The following is a 14,982-nucleotide window of genomic DNA, read 5'->3' as shown; positions in this document are numbered from 1 at the left end:
AGACATTTTGACCAAAGGCCTCAACGAGTCACGTTTCATCCTCTTGCGCTCGGAGCTTGGAGTTACTTCGGCCTCACTCTTTCTAGATTAGCTTCTTTGCTATTGTAATAGCTTTGTATATATGACATTGTAATCTTTTAGATACCATGCACTATGCACACTCCACATTTGCACATTGTGATCTCTTAGTCACTTGAATATTTGTACATAGATGCAGAATTCACTTTCACATCATTCATCGCTGGTTCATATTTTCACATTGTATAGGGGCTTGGGTTTTTCCCTTGAACTCCCCAAGGGTTTTTTCATCCAAAGCTAGAGACCTTTGTTTGAGTGGGGGTGTTGGAGCTATATATGGCTCACTCTACTCAACATGGTCTCAACTATATATTTGTATCTTGTCCTCAATATGAATCAGTCTTTGGGAGCGTATATGGTGTGTCTCTTGTCTCATCTCTCTCTCTTTGTCTCTACATCTCAACACCTCTCAGCAACACCATTTTGTTGAGGTGTATAAGGAATCGTTCATTGGTGTTTTATCCCACGACTAGCCAAAAATGCATTAGATTCATGAGACATATACTCCCCCCCTCGATCGGAACGGAGGGAGGCCATAGTACATTTGGAGACATTTTCAGCCATAGCTAGAAATTGTTTGAAGCATATAAAAACTTGGTACTTCGCTTTAAGCGGAAATACCCATGAATGCCTGGAGTAATCTTCAAGGAAAGTCACGAAGTACAGATAATTGCCCAAGGATGGAGTTCGCATGGACCCACAAAAATCACTATGCACAAGATGCAACCTACATGTGGCCCTAAATGAACCATCCTTTGGAAACTTCGAATGCTGCATCTTACCCAAAATAAAGCCTTCACAAATATTTTTGATAGGTGCTTCAAGAGACGGTAAAGAAGCAACCATATCAGATTTCTGCAAACACAACAAACTGGCAAAATTCAGATGACCAAACCGTGCATGCCAAAGTTTTGCATTCACTATGACATTTGGAGCACATTACCGCTCAGATAGACGCACAAAAACAAAGGAAAAGTTCAAGTCAAAAAATCTCGGGAGCGGTAATGCTGGAGTCAATCCTCGCGGTAATGGTCCTTCAGCAATGCGTGCGGTAATCGGCCCGGCTACATTTCCGCGTTTATTTTTGCCGTATTTACCGCCAGTATTACCGTGACCATTACCGCACACGTGATTATTTTAAAAGAAAAGCAGATGACCGTTTGGATGGTCCTTGGTAGGACCCATCCAAATGGTCATTTGCCTTTTTTTCCCTATACATTTAATAAATTAAAAAACAACAATTTCGTTGCACCAAAACTTTGGACCAAAATCAAATGTTTAATTATATTGGAGAAACTGTTCATTACAAAATTGCCCAAATAGGCGATGCATGGCGGTTATACAACTGTGGCCAAAAGAAAACTTTGGGCCAAAATCAAGTGTTTAATTATATTGGATATTACAAAATTGCCCAAATAGGCGATACATGGGGGCTATACAACTGTGGCGAAAAGAAGACGCGCGGGCCCAAAAACACTTGGAGGATTGAGCTACTTGGATCCTGGGACCTCTCGAGGGACTCCTTGACTCTGGAAAAGAAAAAAACAACAAAACCATTAATTAATACAAATGGATACATAAAGCTGCATGCAATGATTTTTCAAAAAAAGTTCACACTTACAGGCTGTAGTGTACGACATGCATTTTCAAATTCTTTGCGATTGATTTTGTTGTTTTCATATAGCCAGCACCATGTCTGATATTCGGTGTGGCTCTCTCCGTATCTCTAGATCTCTCTGCTTGGACAAGTCATAGTAATATTTTGTTGTATATCAATTAAAAAATATCACAAACCTAACCTTATTACCACAAATTAAATCAATTCAAATGAAAATACACACACTCACAAATTTATCTTTCCATGCTGCTTTTCCGTCCGAGCCGTAATGCGTGGGCGTTTGATACGCCCTCGCCTCCACCTGTCGACTCTGCGCCCTAGAACCTGTCGCTCTCTCGTCCTCCAGCTCACCCTGGGCTTTCTCTGACTCCTCGTCGTGAACATTTCAAGGGCGATAGTTGTGACCCTCAGATTCAAATGTTCGCTTTGCCGCCCTCCGCACACTGGACTTCTTATTTTTCAAGAAATTCTTTATGTATTCCTCGAGCCACTGCCTGGAGAACTCTTCCACTTGCGGATTAGGGAACCGCATGAGCAATGTCGTGTGAATGTACATTAAGTGGGCTAGGTCCTGATCTTTGAAAGATTTAAAGAAATCTTGGTATGTCGAGTGGATCAGCTGGTTAAGTTGCCCTCGAAATGTCCTCCCCAAAGAGGAACCTGGATCCACCTCCCCCTCTCAATGTATATACTAGTAGTAGCCACGAGCGTCTGGGGTGGGCACATCGCGGTCTTCATCCTCATGTGGAGCTCCAAGGGGTGAGCGAGGAGGTCGAGGCGTAAGAGGAGGTGAATCCGTAGCACTGCCCCCTCCACCACCAAAGCAGCATGAGCCACTACCTCGACAAGAGCGTGAGCCACCACTACGGGAAGAGCGTTGGCCACCCGAAGAGCGCTGGCCCGAGCCCAAACCGTTGGGTGGTGTAGGCAACGGGGATAACTCGACGGTGTGGGCGTGGATCGCTGTGAATGTAAGGTGGAGGGAGATGCCGGTGACGGGAAAGTCAAGGGTAATGTGGAGGGAGGCACACTCTGCACGATCGGAGTGCCGGCACCCGGTGTCGCAAGCGGTGAGAGCCCATAGGCAGCCAACTGTGCTGGTGTGTACCGCCTTCGAAGACTTTGCTACGAGGATAGCCACTCTACCAAGGCACAGTATGCCCTCTCGAGGTCTGGGTCGTGTACTGCATCTCGGAACCATCGAAAGCCGAAGGTGGATTGTGACTGGTGAGAGGATGACTGCGAGTACTAAGCATCACAAGCGTCCTCGTAAGAGAGGCCGTCGGTGAGAAAGTCCTCTATAGATCGATAGCCGGGCGTGGAAGAGGATGCCATATCCTACAATTTCACAAAAAAAGGGACCCTAATTAACATTGGATTCTAGTCAAAGTGAGATTCTTTATTGCATAGGATTCCTCCCTGCATAGGATTCCTTTTATCTCCTATTTAAGAAATGGTTTATGTGCTTTTTTTTTTGCATCCATTTAGAGAGTGTGTGTGTGTGTGCTTCTAATTAATCTATTGTGTGTGGCAAAGAAATTAATCTAGTGTGTGTGTGTTGGACCTTAATCTACCGTTGGGCTTCTCGGTGACCATTGGGATCTCAATCAACTTCATCGCATATCCACATGGATGTATGTTTTGGTATGTTAATGCTAATGGAGGTATGTTTTGGTATACTAATGCATGCCCAAGCACACACTAATGCAAGCGTTAGTGTGTGCTTGTAACGCATGCACACATTAATGCTTGCATTAGTGTGTGCTTGTGCACTAACTAGTGCGTGAAAACAAACCAATGCATGCACACACACCCTAATGCATTAGGGTGTGTGTGCATGCATTGGTGTGTTTTCACACACTAATTAGTGCACAAGAACACACAAATGCAAGCATTTGTGTGTGCAATTTTTTCACACACCAATGCTCACAATAGTGTGTAGACACACTAATTTGTGCACAAGCACACACTATTGTGAGCATTGGTGTGTGCTAGAGAGGTATGCACACACTAATGCTTGCATCAGTGTGTGTCTCTATAATGCATGCATTGTGCCTAAAATAGTGTGTGAAAACACACTAATTAGTGCACAAGCACACACTAATGCAAGAATTAGTGTGTGCTAGAGAGGTATGCACACACTAACGCTTGCATTAATGTGTGCTTGGGCACAAATTAGTGTGTGGAAACACACCAATGCTTGCATTAGTGTGTGTGTGTGCATAATGCATGCATTGTGCCTAAAATAGTGTGTGAAAACACACCAATGCAAGCATTAGTGTGTGCTAGAGATGTATGCACACACTAACGCTTGCAATAGTGTGTGCTTGGGCACAAATTAGTGTGTGCAAACACACTAATGCATGCACACACTAATGCTTGCATTAGTGTGTGTGTATATAATTCATGCATTGTGCCTAAAATAGTGTGTGAAAACACACTAATTTGTGCCCAAGCACACACTAATGCAAGCATTGTGCCTAAAATAGTGTGTGAAAACACACTAATTAGTGCACAAGCACACACTAATGCAAGCATTAGTGTGTGCTAGAGAGGTATGCACACATTAACACTTGCATTAGTGTGTTCTTGGGCACAAATTAGTGTGTGGAAACACACTAATTTGTGCCCAAGAACAAATTAGAGAGGTATGCACACACTAACACTTGCATTAGTGTGTGCTAGAGAGGTATGCACACACTAACACTTGCATTAGTGTGTGCTTGGGCACAAATTAGTGTGTGGAAACACACTAATGCATGCACACACTAATGCTTGCATTAGTGTGTGATTGTGTGCAAACACACTAATTAGTGCACAATCACACACTAATGAAAGCATTAGTGTGTGTGTGTATAATGCATGCATTGTGCACAAAATAGTGTGTGAAAACACACTAATTTGTGCACAAGCACACACTAATGCAAGCATTAGTGTGTGTATAATGCATGCACACACTAATGCTTGCATAAGTGTGTGCTTGGACACAAATTAGTGTGTAGAAACTAACTAATGCGTGTGTGTATAATGCATGCACATACTAATACGGGCATTAGTGTGTAATTTGTGCACAAAATAGTGTGTAAAAACCAACTAGTGCGGCATTAGTGTGTAATTTGTGCACAAAATAGTGTGTAAAAACTAACTAATGCATGCACACACTAATGCTTGCATTAGTGTGTGCTTGTGCATGCATTACTGTGTTTACACACTAATTCATGCACAAGCACACCCTAATGCAAGCATTAGTGTGTGCTTGTAACGCATGCACGCACTAACGCAAGCATTAGTGTGTGTATAATGCATGCACACACTAATGCAAGCATTAGTGTGTGGTTGTGCACAAAATTGTGTGTGTGTGTGTGTGTGTGTGTACAATGTGTGTGCATGTTAGTGCATGTGTGTGTGTGCATGTGTGTGTGTGTATGTATTTGTGTGTGTGTGTGTGTGTAGAAGAACGAGAAGAAAGAGAGAGAGTTTGAGCACTTACATTCGTGACCTCGATCTCTTGGATATGGTGGGGATGGAGATGGAGAGGGAGAAGGAGAGAGAGCGTGGAGATGGAGAGGGAAACAGGCCCGCGCACAAGAGGAGATCGTTTTTTAATTTTTGGCATTCAATTTCGCGGGGGCACGCAGGTGCCCCCTTTATATAACAAAAATTGCTTGGGATTTTATCTCTAGTATTACCGTGCCTGTAACCGCTGGTATTACCGTCAGTATTACGGCGAAAATCTCTGATGAGACATTAAGGTTACGCGGACTGCATGACCTCTTGTACCCACCTCCCCTCTATCTTTAATGAGTGTCAGTCATGTCAGTACCAACATTCTTGATTTTTCTTTCTTATTTAATTTTTTCTTATTTAGTGTGTGGTCGTGTGTGCAGGACGATTGGGATGACGTGGGTCCACTGGTTGGCACGGAACGAACTCGATGGTTGAGCGAGAGATTACCATGCCCATGTACGCGATGTAAGTGTGCAATTGCACGGCTTCGGCGTATATGCTTGGCTCACGTGGATGATTATGGGCTATGGGACGATCCGAGAAAACACGCTCGAATGAAAACTAGCGATCCGAGGGTTTTTGGCATCCATTGATGTCGCTCCCCATTGGAGTGTGATCGGGGGCGGAGGAGGGAGGAGGACGGAAGAGCGATTGCGCCAGGAAGCACTCATGGGAGGGGGGTCACACCCGCCGTCCGATGTGAATGGGTCCACACGAGCGCATGCGCATCCTACATCCACCACATATGGGGATCTCTCCACCACCCCGCCCCACATGGAGGTGGAGGAAGATCATTTGCACAATATGGTTGAGGATCTTCTTGTACATAAGGCGGTGAATGAGTGTGAGCCTGAGTGTGCATGTGAAGAAGCCGCCAAAAAACCAAAGATTCATTGTAAGAGGCAGCACACACTGCTCTTTACGAGGGATGCTCCTACTCCATATTACGAGCGTCTCTTGAGATCTTGAATATTCAAGCAATGTTTGGATGGAGCAATGCAGGGGTTGATGCACTATTGAGGTACGTTTAAGTGTAATAAGTGATAGTTGTGAGTTTTTTTCGTGGTTATATGCAATAACGAGTGTTCTTCAATTATGTCATAGGCTATTAAGCAAGATGATGCCTAAAGGAAATCATCTTTCAGAAAATCGAAGGAAGGCACGACAGGTGGTGACAGGGCTTGGGATGGACTATGATCGTATACATGCATGTGTCAATGATTGCGTGCTATTCGGCAATGAAAATGCAGGGCTCGATGCTTGCCCCGAGTGTGGAGAATCAAGGTACAAAGAGGGAATGCAAAGAACCACAATACCTTGCAAGGTTATTCGTCATTTCCCGCATCAAGCACATGTTCAGCACCAAAGGAACAAGTGAGCTTCTTACATGGCATATGACAAATCGCTCCACCGATGGGGTTATGAGAGTACCGTCTGACTCGCCGGCATGGCAACACATTGAGCAGACATGGCCGGAGTTTAGAGCAGAGCCTCATCACTTGAGGCTTGGTCTGGATAGTGATGGGGTAAACCCATTTGGGCATCGGTCTACCTCATGGAGTACTTGGCCAGTGGTTGTTGTGAACTACAACATTCCACCATGGGAGTCAACCAAGAAGGGGAACATTTTGCTCTCTCTTCTAGTCCCAGGAAAACACAAGGTGAAGAACATGGATGTATATTTAGCATCTTTGATTGAAGAGCTTCAAGAGCTTCAAGAGCTATGGAACGGCATAGATGTTTTTGATGTATCAAGACCACTTCATGATCGGCGCACAATGATCAAGTGCATTCTCATGTGGACCATGCATGATTACCCCGGGCTTGGAGAGATTTCTGGTAAGCTTATATATACTTTGTGACGCTCTTTAATGTCTTTGCATTGGTCACTTATATGCGGTTAGGTCTTTTGTTTTTGTAGGACTATCGACATCTGGACATAGGGCATGCCCAACTTGTGGACCCTCACTCGTGACAGAGAGACCCGCTCTACTTGGTAAGGTGATCTACCCCAATAACCATCGCTTCTTTCCGCCCACACATCCATCTTATGCTCCATCGTGCAATGGGATGGAGCCACTCCATTGGACCATGGCCGATTGGGCAAGACATTGGAACGAGCATCACAACACATTTCCTCCTCCCAATGATCCACCTAGGGGTATGTCTAGGTACTCTATTTTCTTATCACTATCCTATTGGGCTTCATTAAAAATCCAACACCTATTGGATCCAATGCATGTGTTCAAAAATGTTGGGCAAGCTATATGGGATCACATAGTAGGCAAGAAAGATTCATTGGGGGCTAGAGAGGACATGAGGGCCATAAGGAGGCTCCCTCCTTCAGCCACACCTCGCATGGGGCCTCGGGGGAAAATGGTTCTTCCAAAGGCACCTTGGATTCTATCAAGGGTGGATCAAGAGGGGATGAAACAAGTCATTGCATCCATCCGTACTCCAACAGGTTATATGCATTCGCTCAAGGGTGCCTTCACTAAAACTAAGAAAGGAGGATCCACACAACTGTATGGGCTCAAATCCCATGATTGACACAAGATTTCTTCAGGTAATGTATGTGTGTGTGTGTGTATGTGTGTATATGTGAGTATGTGTGTATGTGGTTTAGAATTCTGGATACTAAAAAGTCTTTTTGTTTGTGCTTCCAATCAGCATTAGTGGATTTGCGGACATGAAGGTAAAGACTGCAATATTCAAGGTGGGAGAAGTTGTTAGGTATAGAACATTTGATCCTCCCTCCTAAAATTTACTTTGAAGACTAACTTTACTATGAAGATTATGAAGGGTTTTTTGGTTACAGGTTTGTGAGTTCCAAAGAAATCGAAGTTTCAGCCATTCCAACAGCTCGACTTCTAGCGATTGAAGCAACTTGTGCTATTGAGGATGCATTCCCGCGTTCTATCCTTGTTAGCCAAGTTCACCTATTGCTCCATCTTGTTGAGGAGATAGCCATTTGTGGTGTGGCTCACTCCAAGTGGATGTTCTTTCTTGAGAGGTTCCTAAAGACCTTGAAAGACTTTGTAAGGCTACGATCACAACCAGAGGTATTCATCGATCTTAAGCCTTAAACCTTATTAGGATTGGATTGTATTCACAAAATTTTTTATTGGTTACTTTAATCACTAATGGTTTCATGTACATGTGTTTAGGCAAGCATGGAAGAGGGTTGGATTGTACAAGAGGCTTTTGTGTATGTCTCTCAATATCTTTTCACAATAGACCCATCATTGCCTCGTTTAAAGACGGAGGAAGAGAATCCAAAAAAACACGCAAACATTCCAAGTGGTAAAGGTTCTCTCTTGATTTTGGATAGGGAATTTCAAGCCATAGTCAGCAACCATTGTCTACTCAATGCTCCCATCATGGGAAAATGGGTGGATATGTATGTGGAGGTGCGTACAACGAGAGAAAGGGAGAGGGAAGCATGGAAGAGGTCGCATGGCGGTAGGCGAGCACCTCCCTTTCCTAAAGAGCTTGCCAAATACCCTGATCTAATTCCAGTTGGGTGGATACACAATTCCATGACCAAGGCCAAGGCACAAGGAGAACAAATAAGCACTAAAGAATGGGAGTAAGCGCGAGGATGTCTACCAAGGGTAATATACTCAATGTGTTGTGTGTGTGTGTGTGTGTGTGTGTGTGAGTGTGTGTGTGGGTGTGGGTGTGTGTGTGTGTGTATGTGTGTCACCTCTCTCTCTCTCTCTCTCATCTATCTTGATTGTTTTTTGCAGGCCTTCACATTCAACTCTATGTGGTCCAAAGGACGTCATTTTCAAACCCGCAAGAAAGATGAGCGTCGAACCACTCACGATAGTGGAGTTATGGGCAACTTTGACACGACAACACAAGAGGTGAGGGAATGTGGAACAATAGAGAGGATAATCAAAGTGGATTTCAAAACATTTCACAAATATGTCTTTAACTGCCGATGGTTTGCGGGTGAGGTTAAGAGACATGAGAATGGACTCTATATGGTAGACTCCGGGCAATTTCATCGTGGGAAGACCGACAACTTGGTGCAACCTGGTAGTTGTGAGCAGGTAAAGTCCATGTTCAACTCACTAAAACATTATATGATACATACAAAACTACATTCATGTTGTTGTTTGCTTTATGACCTACAGGTGTTTTATGTGCCTTGTATGTATCGAAGACGACTATGGTATGTTATTCCAGTCACACCATGGAGCAGATCTATCTTTGCAGATACGAACATACAGACTTTGGCAGATACCACCATACCATCTCAAGAAGACGCCAATGACGATGATGCAGTTGAGGTCGAGGAGAACCAACCATTCCCAATAACCAACCATAGTGAGGAGGAGGACGAGGATGGAGAGGATGATGATGATTCAATAGGAGAGGCTGTAGAGGATGAATCAATAGATTTATTTGTTGATTTAGCTACCATGGGGTTGGACATGGATGTAAGCACTTGTAGAGATCTCTTGGAGGATGAAAATTAATAAATATCTTTTGGATTTTGACTTCTTTCTCTACTTATGATGTACAAAAGCGCTATTTGTTTATGAACGCAAGACAATACAATTTTGATCATCTTTCGCTTGCCATTTCCATATGAATGCATAGTTGACATAAGATTCTGAGGTGAAAACAAAATATTTGTGTTTATAGAATCTCATGGAGTACAAATGAGTAGAGTAGGAGAATCATGCCAATAGATGAGGCAAGCAAAGAGACGAGAGGTACTAAAAATCCCAATGAGAATGGGATTTCTTACACTCCGTGCAAAAAGGGGCTGAAAATACAATTTTGATCATCATTCGCTTGCCATTTCCATATGAATGCATTGTTGACATAAGATTTTGAGGTGGAAACAAAATATTTTTTGATATAGAATCTCATGGAGTACAAATGAGTAGAGTAGGTGTCACAGGAACAGAATAATAGAGATAGACAGCAAGAATAGAGGAAGAAATCTTTGTATTGATAGTGTTTGATACAACAGAGGAGAAAAATATATGGGCGCACTCCGTTGTACGGAGCTCGAACCTCCCGACCACCCCCGAGCTTCAATTCGCTTGCATGCAGCGTCTCACTCGCACTCGCAGAAGAGAGATCGGTGAATGATCCCCAAAACGCACCACCCGTCTTTCTATTCTGGTTTTTTTCCTCCAAAAGCATGCGACCTCCCAAAATAGCCGCTTTTCTATTTTTTGGCGTTTGGTCGACTCGACTTGCGCGCCAAGTATACCTGCAAGAATAGGTAAAAACGTGATCGCGAAGCGATCCGTAAAGGTTAGATTTTTGAAACTTTTTTTCTTCAGTTGTCTTCAATTGAACATAACTCCCAAACGGAGCCAAAACAGCCCAAGTCCGTCTCACACAATCTTGTTGCCCTTGCTGCGCTCTTCGACGGCTATGTGATGGAAAATTTCCATAGCCTGCTCTGATTTACTGAAAATCAACCTGCAAAACAACATTTTCTACAAAAACGATGCAAAAACATTAAATCCCACTTTTTTCTTAATCTTTGGCCCTCAACGAGCATCAAAACATCAAAATCTCTAAAGACTTGGAGAACCAAAGTTGTTCCTTATAACACAGGCTTCAATCGCTTCATACATCACTTTTCCAAAATCCCACGTTAACACCTTCAAAAATGCCCCAGAAAGTGCCTTCCGGATCAAAAAATTTTATTGGACGAAAACAATCCACACATCCTTCTACACAGTGGACTAACTTTAAAACGACCAAAACTTCCTAGAAAAACAAAATTTATTACTAAAACACCTCAAAATCAAGTCCTGTTACAGTAGGAGAATCATACTAATAGATGAGGCAAGCAAAGAGAAGAGAGGTGCTAAAAATCCCAATGAGAATGGGATTTCTTACACTCCATGCAAAAAGGGGGTACCAATTTCTGAAAAGTAACAAAATAGAATAGGATTTATAGAAAGGGAAAAGTGGGAGAGGAATGGGCCACGTGGATTCTCTTTTCCTGTTGCGGTAATGCTCGCAAAAAATTCGGAAAACACGCCGGCGAGTCTGCACCATACAATCTCTCTCTTTCTTGAAGCTCTCTCTCTCCTCTTATGCGATAATGTTGTGCGGTAACAGCAACATTCTCCCATAGTGATTTGAAATAGCCATTGAATCTGTAACTGCATTTGCAAAATGTTGTTCACAGTTGTCATACAAAGTAAGCTTATACAGCCCATGACACAGAAGCCCAGATGCAGCAATTGTATCATCAAAACTGTAATCATGAACTGTACATATGTCATCCACAAATTTCACTACCAGTCCAAGTCTAGCAAGTGCACATACAGACAAAAGATTGTTCTTGATCCAAGGTACATAAAGTGCATCAACAACTGTGAAAGAACAGCCATTTGCAGTAGTAAGCAAAATCTTTCCAACTCACTGAACCGGATAAGAGGCATTGTTGGCACAAGTGACTAAATTCCCATAAGGGACACACTCAAGATAGATGAACAATTCACGATGTGAGGTAATGTTCTTTGTAGCATCACTGTCAAAATACCACACATGTGAATCTACAGCAACTTACATTGATGCAGCATGGACAACATGATTGTAAGTGCACTCTACACTAAAAGCCCATTTTGCATCAACATGAGAATGATAGTATCCTTTCACAAAAGACTCAACAATGGTTGCATTAGTAGTGGAACCAGCATTTGCAGTGGAACCACCCTCTTTCTTCTTAGCCTCTTTGGCCTTCAACTTAGAACACTACTTGATCAAGTGATGATTAGCTTTACAATAATGGCAACGCATCTTCTTTTTGCCCTTATCACTAGAAATTCCAGATGAATTGCTGCCAGCACAAGCATTGGGAATATAAAGTTTTCCACTCGCAGGAGAACCATAAGAAGTGGCTGCATTCCTCTTACCACCCTTTCTTTGAGAAGCAATTAAATCGTGTTTAACTACACGCTACATAGTCTTGTTTTTTCTGGAAAGTGACTCTTGCAACAACAATGTACATAATGGATCAAGTACAATCTACATAAGGAAACTGTCTGAAATGACTTCACCTGCAGAAATAAGTTGCTCATTGATATTCTTGACACTAGCAAGGAAAGTGTCCATATCATCTTCTTTGACTCTAGCTCTTTACACAACAAGAAATTTTAGCCTCATTACGACTTTCATAAAGACTAGACAAAATATCCCAAGCCTGTTTTGCAGATTTTGCACAAACCTAGCCCCCGGTAAAGTTTTAACGGGCCATAACTTGCAGTCTGTAACGCCTATCTGCAATCTAAAAAGAGAGGTAGGCTCCATACATTGAGCACTACAAGCCTACCCCCTGACTTCCACTTGGATCACCTGTCCCCACCTGCCCTCTCCGACAAGAATCTGCTACACACTGAACCTTCAACCTTCAATAACTTTAGCTCCGTAGCTCAGTTTGACGAGCCGTTTGCACCTGCTCCTTCAGCACTTCAAGATATTCATTCCTGGACTCAAAAACTGCATATTGCATCTCCTTCACCTGCTACTCAAATTAGCCCTTCCTAGGCTATAAGCCGCATCAGGCATACATTTTCGCTGCTGCTTGTCATCCCATGATCCTCCTAGTTGCTCTAGCCTTTTGCCCTGCTTCTGCTAACCTGCACATATTTGCCCATGCCATCTTCTATGGTCGACACACTTTGGTTGTACCAACGTGGTGCACCGCCTAATTTTGTTGTGTGACAAAGTTTACATTGCCACTCCATATATTGGCCACATATGTTGTGAGCATAATCCCACTCTTTGCCAAGAGATTTTTTATTCTTTGGCTTCTTCGTACCACTTGTGCCCACATTTTTCTCCATTGCTTTTAAATTCAAACTGAAGACAAAAGAACCAGAGGTTCAATTTTTGAAACATTTTTTTTCTTATTTTCAACATATATTAAAATTTAAAAACCATTCAATATGAAAATAACTATGATACACAATATGAGATTTTCAATGCACGCTAGTCAATCCACATATCGATCACCTATATTGTGAGCAGCCATACACATTGCAATGTAGTCTATGCTGTTGAGCTATATATAGTGTCTCTATATATAACACCCTGGTCCCCTCTATATAAACTCATCTCGTGTAGTCATTGGACACACTTTGGGGCTTGTACATGTTGGTGTCGTCTCTCTCTTCTCTTGTCTACATGCGCTCTCTCCCTCCAGTTCAACATGGTATCAGAGTGCTATGGAGAGCATAGACATGACAGATAAGTTTTCTTGTGATTTTGTTTTCTTAAGCTAGTTCAATTGTGTTGATGGTTTAGAGAGAAGCACAATCGACGTCTTGGAACTGCAAGACTGAGTGTAAATCAGCGCTATGACTATGGATATTTAATCACAAAAGCCGTATGGAATAGGCTTACAGTTCTCGCTATGAAGTTTCTAGATAATTAGCATGCATTTAGGGTGTGTGAACAGAAGAGTAGCGACTACAATATGAGTGTATGAGTGTATGGCATAGCACTTTAGGACTCTGCCAAACATCACAAGGCAACAGTTTTTGAAATTTTTATGGAATTCTGGTTGGTTATAGTTTTGCATGTCGGCCCCACTGCCTTCTGCTCTCATCAGCTTGCTCTTAATGCCTTAAGGCACTAGCACCTTCTGTCTACTCGCTAGTTCAGGAAACAAAGCTTCAGATAGTGCTGCTTGTATAATCACGACGAACCATGCTGTCTCTGCAATCACGACTATGGCTGACCGGGGGTGTGACGAGCAAGTAACTCTAGCCAATCCTAGCTGGCATGCTATTTTAAGATAATATAACGTTATTTTTATAGCTTCTTTTGCGCTACCCCGTAGATTTCTTTGGAGCCATATATAGACTCTGCTATAGGTTTTTAATCAAAAAAATATTGCAAAACAGACTGCAGCGCTTAAAAAATATTGCAAAATAGACTGCAGCGCTTCCTTTGTGTGTCTGTGTGTGCAAACGCCTACTCATGCTCATCACGAGCCAGGTAGCGAGCAGTGGTTATCCGGACACAGGCAGCTGCATCCCAGGTGTATCAGACAGGAAAAGAATTCGTCGAGCAGGAGCCATCAAGGCTGCAAACTCACCGGTCCATCGGCCCTCCGTCTGCACTTGCACTGCTCATCTGCATGCAATTGGCGATGGCGCTCATATGCATGCAATCATCTGTTTCTGACTTGCTTTATTTAACTCATCGCCTGATTTTGACTTTCTTTATTTAGCTGGTTACAGCAGCTCTTCACACCTAGCGCTAAAGAGGGCGGCCAATCATGCTCTTTTCATCCGTCGGCAGCTTATAAGGATATAAAGCAACCTCCAGGCATGTGCGCTTGTGTGTTCTTTGTTTGGCCGTAGCTGGTAGGTACGGCTGCAAAGCAACCAAGTGTGCACACGTGTGTGGTTGCTTTAGCCTCAGGCAGACGTAACTGCAAATCACAGGCTGGTCTGGCATAATTGCAAAGCAATGAGCGCCCAAATTAGCTGCCCTATCAATGTTTGCGATCTATTAAAATATCATGCACGACCATCTTCTGTCCAAAAATAGCAAATTCAAGTGTTGGTTATAGCTTGTCTGCCTTACCATGACGTGTTTCGTAGATTGATCTCTCATGCCTTGATAAATGCAAGCCTTGATAAATGGCCCGAAGTGGTTTTTCAATTGTTTTGTTTAATTTTGTCCAATACTAGTTTTCTATCATAGAACACACCTCCTTTAAGGCTTCTCCTCTGGGCTTCAAGATATATCTTGACACTGATCAATTTTCATCACTTCTATCT

The 14,982-nt window shown here is 42.8% G+C and overlaps 1 pseudogene; it reads left to right on the top strand.

The window, feature by feature from the left end:
- The first annotated feature begins 6,183 nt into the window (after positions 1–6,183).
- LOC147440647 (uncharacterized) lies at positions 6,184–14,380 on the top strand (annotated as a pseudogene).
- Positions 14,381–14,982: the final 602 nt, after the last annotated feature.

The sequence above is a fragment of the Adiantum capillus-veneris genome, chromosome 15, assembly GCF_014529385.1.
Source record: "Adiantum capillus-veneris isolate H3 chromosome 15, ASM1452938v2, whole genome shotgun sequence".
NCBI lineage: Eukaryota > Viridiplantae > Streptophyta > Polypodiopsida > Polypodiales > Pteridaceae > Adiantum > Adiantum capillus-veneris.
The sequence above is the reverse complement of the archived record's forward strand: the minus strand, read 5'-3'. Positions and strand labels throughout refer to the sequence as shown.